The sequence below is a fragment of the Petaurus breviceps genome, unplaced genomic scaffold (assembly GCF_028583685.1).
Source record: "Petaurus breviceps papuanus isolate PSGF00001 unplaced genomic scaffold, PetGlider_PUasm1.0 171, whole genome shotgun sequence".
Taxonomy (NCBI): Eukaryota; Metazoa; Chordata; class Mammalia; order Diprotodontia; family Petauridae; genus Petaurus; species Petaurus breviceps.
Genome location: NW_027185754.1, coordinates 16,801,134 through 16,812,194, shown reverse-complemented (window position 1 = coordinate 16,812,194; position 11,061 = coordinate 16,801,134). Strand labels below are relative to the sequence as shown.

The following is an 11,061-nucleotide window of genomic DNA, read 5'->3' as shown; positions in this document are numbered from 1 at the left end:
GTACTTTCCTCCCCTTAGCAAGTTTTAAATAGGATTCTACTCTATCTGTGTATCTCTGAAATGAACATGGCTGGAGACCTTCTATCTAGAAGGAAGTTGTCACATTAAAGAATTTATTTTACTCCCTGATAGTGAATTTGCCAAGGAAAAAAAATTGTCTTTCTGCCTTGGATTTGGAGAGAACCTTTCCTCCAAAGAATTCAAGGCAGTTTACCATCTATATCTCTCTAATCTACCTGGTATAGGGGGAATTGCCCTGAAATAGGAATTAGGAGACCATTGGTTTTATTCCTGGCTCTGACAACTAACTCACTGTGTGGTGTTAAGGAAATCTCTTACCTATCTGGGCCTTATGTGCAAAATAGGTGGGATAATGCCTGCCTTCTGTACTTCAGAAGATTGTTGAAAGGCTTCAATAAAGTGATTGTCACAATACAGCTTGAATGTGGTTCAGGATTCCAAAATGCAATATAAGAAAAGATGGCAATTTCCCTTTTATGCCACTTATGCCACCTGAGAGGAATGCCCAAAGGGCACATTACTTGGGACAAGAGCCAAGTTCATTGTCTTGGTATGAGGAATAAAAGCTGGGAGGGTGTCCCTGCCAGTGGAGGGGATGAGTTTTCTGGTTCAGTTTTTGCCATCTCCAATCTTTAAGATGTAGCTTGAGTGAGAGGAAATGGATTAAGGAGGGGCAGTAAAAAAGAATGGACACAGGTCAGGTCTGCTGCAGTAGCCAATGGGATCAGGTGTTCCAAAGCAGGAGCCTTTGGTAGGTTTTTACAATGCATTTCTCTGGGTCAAAGAGGACCATAAGTTGGGGAGAGTAAACAGTGGCCCCAGACCTACTATGCTGGCTGGTCAAGGTTTCAGGGTCTGGTGCTGTTCCATGATGGTCCTGAAACCTGGGGATTTGACAATTAATTGATATTCAGACTTCTCACTGGCAGGAAAGGGTGATTTCAGCAATTACTATATATAGGCCATAATTTGACAGGGTGTTTTAAGAGATATTTGAGCTATAGCTTCTCCCATTAGCAGGGAGGAGTGACTGCTGAAGTTCTTCCAGTAGTGTATCTAAAAACACTGTCCTGGTATTGCTAGTAGCAGCATCATCAGTAGTAGCAACAGTACTAGAAGGTATGATAAGAACAGTAGCAGCAGTTAGTAGATAGGGGCCTAGTACCATTTCTTTTATTTAAAATGTGTTTGGGGGCTTTGCACAAATAAAGAATCCATTAGAAAGTATTTTAAACGATGCTGTTTACAAAAATCCATTCTTTCCTCTCTGCATTACTGGTCTATTGACTTCTTTCCCTTTTAATCAGATTCTGTTCATTGGTAACCATTACACTCTCAAAAACCACTAAATGAGAGAGGAACCTGGAGTACAGATAATCTCATCCCTTGATCCTTCCCTCTTCTCTGATTTCATTTTTCCATCTCACATACTCTTGGTGAAGACTTACTTTCTTACAATGGTTCTATGACTTAGCTTTAGTATTCTCTTTTTTGGGTCTCCCATTACTGGTGACATTTACATAGTGGGGTAACATGCAAAGAGCATAGGATTTGGAGTCTGATGTCATAGGTTTGAATACCAGGTCTTTTCTTTACCATTTTTGAGAGCTCTGGGCCTCACCTTTGCTCTCTGTAAAATAAAGGTATTGGATCTGTAAAGATAGCATGACCCAGAGGAAAATATGCTGGATTTGGAGTCTGGTGAATTAGACATAGGTCTGAACCCCAGCTCTTCCACTTACATTTACCTTGGGCAAATCTCTTGACATGATTGGGCCTTACTTTTCTCATATATAAAATGGGGCAGTTGTAGTAGACGACTTTAAATCCTAAATGATCTAAACCAGGGGAGTGGGACTCTGTGGCCTCAAGGCCACATGTGGCCCTCTAGGTCCTCAAGAACAAATCTGTTCTGTGAAGTTTGGTTTCAAATCAAAGGGCTGCAGTTGAGGACTTAAAGGGCCACAAGTTCCCCACCCCAATCTAAAACATGCACAATCACTGCTGCCCCATAATGTATCAGTCCCAGAGCACCAATCCTCTAAATACCCCTTCTGCTCTCATTCTCCATGACACAAGTATTCTTTATTCATGGCCCTCCTACTCTGGCACAGGAACCTCCCTCAGCAAGCACTAGCAATCTTTGGCCATTGAAGATTCAACAACCCATTGTTCTGAGGCCCTTCTCTACTTCCAAACCCTGGGACATAAGTGTCCTAGAAACTTAATTTTTCTTTCAGAAGCATTTTCCCATGTGAAGCAAGGTACAATTTATCTCAGGTTCTTTTTTGGCGGCTTCAAGTTTTAAAAATATTTCAGGATGTCTTTAATTTCTTTTCCCCTAAATTTTTCAAAGCTATCCTTTTCTCTTGTGATTTCTCCATATGGGCTCTTCCCCTTGTATTCAGCATTCATCTCCCTTTCTCCTACATCCTATCTTTTTCAGTACTGGTCCCTTTCCATTGTCAGCTCCTTTCTAAGTTCTCAGTCTCTGCCCATTTGTTTTCCCCCTGTCCATCCACAGGTTCAGATTGGGGAGAGGAAACTGAGAGCTCCTTCCTCAGGGTTCTCCTCAACCCCTGCTCCCATCTTAATTAAAATTCAAATGTGAAAACATCCATCCAAAAGCATCTGGTTAATCATTCCCAGCTCTCCTTTTCTGGAATTAAACATATCAGCTATCTTTTAACCATCAGAGGCTATGGCCACTATGTGATAGCCCCCAAACTCTTTAAAACAAACCCCACAATGATGTGATAGAATGGGTGATTTCATCAAATCCTCAGGTTGAGAAAAAATCAGCAACTGTCATCCCATCCCCCAATCCCACTAACCTCCCAATGCTGAATACAGGCATGTTAAGACAGCCAAGATTCATTTGACTTTTGTCTGTGTTTCTATCCTAAGTTCCAATTCTGTGGTCTACATGCCTACGCCGCTTCCTGACCGCCCACAGATCTTACTGCCTGTATCATATATTTGGCACCTGGTTATACTTGACCTAGTATTTGCTTCCATTCTGTCTTATATTCAAATGATTTCATGTGTGGAAGTTCTCTAGCCTCCTCAACTAGACTCTGGGAGTCATCCCCTCTGTCCCCCAGAGAGCCCTGCAGCAGAGCCTTTGGAATGACAAATGTACAAGTCCAAACCCCTTGGAGATCTCCAGGTGAAAGGTTCCATTCAAGGCCAAGGGCTTTCTAGTTTTCAGTTTGGAATTATAAATAGTGGATTATAAATGATCCCTGTCTAAACTTTGGAAAGAACCAAGAGTCTTTTTTTTTTTCCTGGAGCCCTTAGTTCTCAGGTTACCCAACTGACTTTCTCTAACAGGGATTTTTGTCCACTCCCCCCAAATAATTGTAACTGCCTTGAGTTTATTCTTATGCTGCTGCTATATACCCCCTTGTATCAATTTTAGTGGAAAATGCTGCAAAAACAAAAAGGTGATGCCACTTCCCACACTGTTTCAAAAGGTTTTTAAGTGGAAAAAGGTATTTAGTATTTTTAATAAGCATCTTCAATACTATTGAGTTGGTTTCTTTGTTCATATCACAAGATTAATTATGCTGTCAAGCACTTTCAAGGCCTGCTTAACAAAGATTCAGTGATATAATGCTTTGCTTCGCACTGCCTTTTTTCTGCATAGCAATCACAATCAGCATTAGACAATTTAAAACCCTTTCACCAGCCGGAAGTTCTGAAGAGCCTTTTAATCAACAAAAGTAATTTTGCAAACAACTAGATACAGCGTTTTTCATATTAACTAACCTGCATTTAAACTCTGTGGGCTCTGTTCCTGGGTCTCTGATCCCAGGAAAGGGGTTTTCCAATGGGCTGGGCTTTGGATGCGGGGCAAATGGGGGGAAATAGCCACTGCTGTGGACACCCCAGGAAAACCAGCTGGTCAGATCACCCCTCAGAGCCTGCAATAAGGATAGTATTGGGACTTCTGTGCAGTTTCATACATTTTAATTATCCCTTAATATGCTGATCTTGTCTAATCAGTTAAACGAGTTTGTTTTTATTTGGCTGCCCAGGAAGCTTCATTTGGCCATCTTAAAAACAGGATCTGGATTTAGGTTTGGGGCTGTGGGTTCTCCCTCTTTCTCTGGTTTGCAAAAGCTCATCAACACCACTTTGGTGATTTGGAAATGCAAATTTAAAGTCTGTTTTGGAATCGACCTTGCAGATAATCGAGCTGGAGGGTAATTTATATGGTCATTTGATGGCAGCCCAGCCCTGTAGGTAAAGTAAAAGCATATGACATGAAAATGCTTGAAGTGAGTGAGGACAGAAAAAGGGACAGGGACAAGGAGAGCTCTCCACTCCACCCCATCCCACACAGGGCTTCCTCCAGACTCCCTTCCCTCAAGCACAGTTCTAAATGAAACTAACCTGTTAATGACACCTTTAAAACATTCATTTTTTAAAAAATCCCCTGCCAGCAGCTGTAATTTGTACCATTGCTGTGTGGAGTAATTAGCAACTTCTGCGGTGCCTCTGGGTGCCCTCCCACCCCTCGTGTTTGACACTGTTCCAGCCCAGGCGGGAAGTGACCCTGGGATCCAGAGTCGCAGGACAAACGAACATGTCCTGTCACCAGAAATAACAGGGTCAGAAGACATGGCTAATGAAGTCATAGCAACTGGCGTAAAGAGCCAATCAGAGGAGGCGCCAATCTGAAAATGAGGATATAATTAGCAGAAAAAATAACATGCTTTGGTTGGATTCGAGGGGAGCCAGTAATGACTGGATATTGAGAAAGATTCCGAAAGATTAGAGCAAACATTATGCAACAAAGAATACCTAATTAGGGAGAAAAAGTGAATATGCCTTAATTAGAGGGAAATACATGATTGAAAGACACAGAGTTGTCTCTTAATATGAATATCGTAATGAATGTTAGCTCAAATTCCCCGGTTTGGCTTAGCAAAGCATTCTTCGAATTAATGGGACCCTGCCACTATTTGCAGTTGGCAGCTTCCACAATGAACCTCATAAATGCACTGGCATCCACAAGAAATATTGTCTCGGCCAGGGTTCCAGTACAGCAGGGACTTGGTGCCCACAGACCCTGGCAGGAGCACGGGAGGAGGGAAGGAGGGCTGAGCATCTCTGGGAGAGCCCCTCCTAAGCCATACTGGAGCACCAGGACCACTGGATAATTGTGCTTAAAATGCGAGAAATAGATCATTAAAAGCCCAGAGTGTAAGTTGCCAAGTGTCAGCAGTCAGGCACAGAATTCACCTTTTATTTCTCTCCTTCTTACTTCAGTATGCAGCAAGGTGGGAGATGGGGAAGGGGGGAGTAAAGGGGGAATGACCAATGAAATGCTCTTCCTTGTCCTGCCCCGGCCTCTGTGCAAACCTCAGGCTCCCTGTGAATTGTGGCGATGCAGCATCCGTGCAGTATTTATGACCACTGGGGATGAAAAATGGAATGGACTCCCCCTTATTTTCTTACAATAGAAATTTCAAGACTCCAACCAGCTAATCATTTTTCACCTTAATAGACATCTAAGTGATGTTTAATTTCCTTTTTTTTCCCTTTTGCAAAATTGTTCTGGGTATTGATTTTCATTTATTTTGCAGATGATATTTAATTGTCATCATTAGCCATCTATGTCACATTCTACTGTTTAAACAGACCCTGTCAATTTTAGAGCATATTTATAGATTAATTTAAAATGTGTATTTTAATTTACGGCCGCATACCTTTGGTACGTCGGTAACATTAAAATACTTATGGTACAGAATTTTTTAATTAAAACTATTCATCAAAGAGCGTCCAGGTAGCGCGCATCTCCTTGTTTGCAGTGGGGGTTCTGGCAGCAAGAGCAAGCAAAATAATAGGTCAATTTTAAAAAATCTAAAGATAGTGTTTCCAAAGATCTGATTGTCTAATGAGCATTTGCCAACAGATCCCCCAAATTAGATGATATGCTTTTCTTTAGTTATGGACATTAGAGGAAGTGAAATCCTCTTGCCAAGTATTGATACAGTTTCCTTCCGAGATATATGTATTCCTTGCCTGGTCCCTGAGGTCAGGGAACAAGGCTGGAATGGGCAGCCTCTTTTTCCTACAGAATACTCTGAGGCAACTGGCTACTGCAATGGATATGCTGTGGTGTTGGAGTCAAGAAGACATGAGTTCAAGTCTCACCTCAGACACTTAGTAGCTGTGTGAACCTAGGCAAGTCTTTTAATCTCTGTCACTTCCAGTTTCCTTCTCTGTCAAATAGGAATAATAATAGCCCATATCTTTCAGTGTTGTTGTAAGGATAAAATAATACTTGTAAAGCACTTTGCCAGCCTTAAAGCACTATATGCCTGCTAGCTATTATAATTGTCATGGAATAGGAAACTGTCTGTAACCTCCTAGGGGATTCAGCCTTTCTCTGTGCCCAGATTTAATTGATCCAACATTCTTGATCTTTGGCTTTATGTTGAAATGTACGTCCAACATCGATTTTGGTGCCCTGATGTGTGAGGAGTAGGGATAAGGAATCTAAGACCAATCCAAAGGAAACCTTTGCTTAACAGCAATGGCGACCAAGTTTATCATAACTCTTACTCTGTAGACATATCTTCCGTTCTTTTACCATGAGCTGCAGATACACTGTCCTTTTCTTTGAGTTCCCTGGAAATCATCTAAAAATATCAGGATATTTCTCTGGTGCCTTCAGGTAATTCATATTCTCCAGCTGCTGATGCAAATGAAACAGCATTGGAAATTTCGCTGGAGCCTCAATAACCAACCAGTCTGCAAAAGAGAAAACAGCCAAGGGAGTCAGACCAGAAAAATCACCCAAAGGCCTCACTGCTTGGTCCTTGTGGAAAACTTACAGCCTGGAAACAGCTTGCTGCTTCTGGGGAATCTAAGAGCAGGAACAGATAATTATTTTTTTAAACCCAATTTTATTTTTTTTCATCTATTTTCGTAGGATCATATGATCAGAGAATTAAGAGCTAGAAGGAAGCATAATGATCATTATTGAGATCCCTAGATTTTTGTATCCAACCCAAGAGTTTTAATTATCAGGCACATTAATATTAAAACCAAATATTCCTGATTTCTTACTATATTAAGAGGCATTCTGCTGTAGTGAAAGGAGTAGAGATTAGGAACCTGATCTAGGTTCCCAGTCATACATCACTTACATGACCATGGACAAGTCCCACAACTTCTCTGGGCCTCAATTTCTTAATATGTAAAATCAGTATAATGCTATTTATATTAAATGCTTTATGATTATAAAGTTCTTGACTATCCATTATCTCATTTGACCCACACAGTAATGCAATGCAAGCTATTATAACTGATTTGGGGGGTTAGATGTCAGGATTTTAATGATAACTAACAATTGTATAAAGCAGGGCTGCACAACCTGTGGGCACAGCAAAAGATTTCGGTGGCCCACAAAAAATGTAGAGGATGTTTTCCTCTATCCTTTGGTGGGCCTCAAGTTACAGAGGCCTGGTATAAAGCTTTGTACTTTGTACTGTTCTCTGCATACACTATCCCATTGGATCCTCATGACAACTCTCTGAGAAAGGTGCTGTAGGAATCATTATTCCTTTTTTATAGATGGCAAAACTGAAGCACAGAAAGGCTAAATGTCTTGCCCATGGTGACAGGGCCAATAAATGTCAGCGACAAGATCTGAAACCCAATCATTCTGAATCCAAGACAAACTCCCTATCCATTGTGCCATGATGCATTTCATACGTAACAATGTTTTCATCCTTCTACCCTCACTTAGCATTGAGTGGCACCTTGAGGGTGACCTGCTGCTGGCTTCCCATCTCCTGTTCTCATAATGCTTCAGCTCCCCCACTGGTCATTTTGGTGACCAAGGCTTCAGTGGAATGTGGGAAAGTGTCTTCCCATAAAACCCATCATTAATTTCCTGATTTATTTTTCTTAAGTGGGCTTTTATCAGAATGCCCCTTGTGACAGGCCAGGGGCAGAGGCATCTAATAATTGGGATGGATAATGGCACAGGCTTGGACCAGAGTTTGAACCAAATCTTCCTCCCCTCCCTACCCCAGCTCTGAGTGCTAAATGAATCAGTCCACTTGAGCGGGAGGTGAAAGAACTACAAGGTCTCCATCAGAGCAACATAGGGCTGATTCCATAAAATGCACGGTGATCCTTTATTGACTAATGAACATGCTGCTGCCTCTGACTGCTATATTTTACTGTCGCAGGCTGCACCCGCCTGGCAATTAGATTGTGAGTATTTGCTAAAGATGTGTCTGTCTCTTCCCCTGAACTTGAAATAGGTTCAGAGAAGGAAGCTCCAGAGAAAGCAGGTTACATACCTTTCCCAAGTCTTCTGGGGAAATAAGCCATGCACAGATAATAACAGTGCAAACAAGTTGATGTTGCTATTTTTAAATAAGCTGTTATTATTGACTAATGGAGGTGGCTCTAGGTAGGATGACAAAAGCTGTGGAGCAAGAGAATTGCTACTAAACCTTACTGGAGAGGACTTGTTAATGAGAATCACCTAAATGCAGAGGTAAAGAGTTGCCTGAAATCCTTTGTGCTATATATTGTTTGACAGCCAGGATTATCCAGAGTTTTTCTGGTGTGCCCACATGTTTCTGGTACTCACCAAAAATATTTCTCTGTCAATGAGATGTGTGAGCAAGGGAGCCAAGGGAGATCAGGACAAAGACATCTGAATCCCTACTAGAGACATTCATCCTTTATGTTCTTGGTTACTAGTTTCTTGCCATGCAGGGGAAAGAAGGTCACGTATGCCAGGAGGCCTCAAAGACTCAAGAAAGCTGAAACGACAAAATATTCTAAATAATAAACAAGATTTTAATAGGAATAATGACTCGTATTTATTTGGGGGTTTACCATTTGTAAGGAACTTTGCTCAAACCCAGAATCAAAATTCTGCTGAAGTCTTAACTTTACCAAAAGATTTAAATAGCATGTATAATAACATGTGTTTTACAAAACAAAACAAAACAAACCCAATCATTTAATAGTTCCTGAAGTGATAGGATGAGACCAGTACAATAGTAACTAGGCACTTCAGGCAAATTCAGTCGAGTATGTGTATGCCTGGCAGTTGTGGTGGGATCAGAGTAGGAAGGTAGATGAGGGGAAGCCTGTGGGGGCATATAGAATACTCCCAACATGGGCATAATAGCTTTGGAAAAGACCGTGACTTATCCACCTGAAATTTTAGCCTTTGCCCCAAGATGGAGTGGAGTTAGTGGGAAAGGTAAGCCCAAGGAGAGGGACATTCATAATTATGAGACTCTTGGGGTGGTAGCCCAGGAGTGGGCATACTGCATGATGGCATGGGAAGGTATAGACCACAATGTAAGGTCTGGGGCAGCAGTTGCCATGGAAAGAAAGAACATTTGTGCCTAAATTGGAGGCCTAAGGCAGAAGTCCAATTACTCTGGATAAGGTATTTTTTTTGAACCAACATTACAGGCATTCTGGATTGCAAGGAGTGAAATATGTTGCAGAATCACATCCTATAATGACCCTCAGAGATGAACCGATCCTGTCTCTCAACTGAACACATAAAGAAACAGGCCCAGACAGATTAAAGAACTAGTTCTAAGTCACTTACTAGTGGCAGCCTTGATCTTCTCATTTCAGTTCTAATGTACTTACTACTAAACCACACTGCCATTTAAAACTTCTAGACTGTTCAATTATCAAACCTGTGACCTTGGCATTAAAAGTATTCCTGTTGTAACTAATTATGCTAAGGAGCTTGAAGGGATAACAATACACATGGTGTAGATTAAGAACCAGGGGGTCTTGGTTTTAATCCTGGTTCTCTCCCTAATTACTGTATAAGCCTCATTTTCCTTCTCTGAGACTCAGTTTCCTTATCTGCAAAATGAGGACATTAAACCTTTTTTGCTTTTTTATAGTCCCTTTTCTGGTTTGACTTTCTATATTCTATGAATTTTTATTCACTGACTCAGTAGTAATTAACATTTATATAAGACTTTAAAGTTAGCAAAACACTTCATTTGATAAAACTTTCTTTAGGCCTCCCAATAACCTAGCTGTTCAGGTTTTACATGTGTCATATCTCCTTTTTATATGAGAATCTCAGAGAGGTTAAGGGACTTTTCCAGGATCACAGAGCTAGTAATTCTCCAAGGAGTTTGTAGTACCAAAGAATTGGAAACCAAATAGATACTAATCAATTAGGGACTGGTGCTATGTGAATGTGGTAAAATAATTTTGTGCTGTAAGGAACTTAAACATGATGAAAGTGGAGAAGTGTGGGAAAACATTTACTGATAGGAAATGAAGTAAGCAGGACCAAGAAAACAATAAACACAATGATTACAGAAATGCAAACGGAGGGAAAGGACCACAACAAAACAAACAAAATCAAATGGTGAGAAATTATAACAAACTGTGACAAAAAAAGGAAAGATAGAACAAGTCATCTCCCTCCACTTCTTTGCAGAAATGGGATACTATTGGTATGTGATATTGCATATGATGTCAGACATTTTCTTAACGTTAATTTTGGTGAGTTGCTTTTCCTTCTCTTTTCCCTTTGTTATGAAATATTGCTCTCTGAGAGGGAGATACATTGGAATATATAGGTAAAACAAAAATAAAATTTGTCTAGTTGCTTCAGTCATTTCCACTTCTCTATGACCCCACATGGGGTTTTCTTGGCAAAGATACTAAAGTGGTTTGCCATTTCTTTCCCCAATTTATTTTAGATGAGGAAACTGAGGCAAAGAGGGTTAAGTAACTTGCCCAGGGTCACACAACTAATAAGTGTCTGAGGCCAGATTTGAAATGAGGTCCTCCTGACTCCAGGACCAGTACTCTATCTACTGCATCATTAAGGTTCTTCTCCTCAGTATATAAATATAACTTTTAAAAGTATTTGGTGGGAGAGATTTGAACTCGGGTTTTTCTCGCTCCAAGTCCAGTGTTCTACTATGTCATATTATCTTCCCCTCACACAAGAACTGGTGTTACGGACATACAAGATTTCAACCCCATAGAAAGATAGGGAGTAAG

The 11,061-nt window shown here is 40.8% G+C and overlaps 1 long non-coding RNA gene across 1 annotated transcript in view; it reads right to left on the bottom strand.

The window, feature by feature from the left end:
• Positions 1-5,229: 5,229 nt before the first annotated feature.
• LOC138157113 (uncharacterized) overlaps positions 5,230-11,061 on the bottom strand; it is a 128,281-nt gene continuing 122,449 nt past the window's right edge. Inside the window, exons 5-6 of the long non-coding RNA XR_011167299.1 lie at positions 8,645-8,819; positions 5,230-6,786 (exon numbers count right to left, since the gene is read on the bottom strand). This is a non-coding gene — a long non-coding RNA (uncharacterized lncRNA). The remainder of the gene's footprint in view (positions 6,787-8,644; positions 8,820-11,061) is intronic.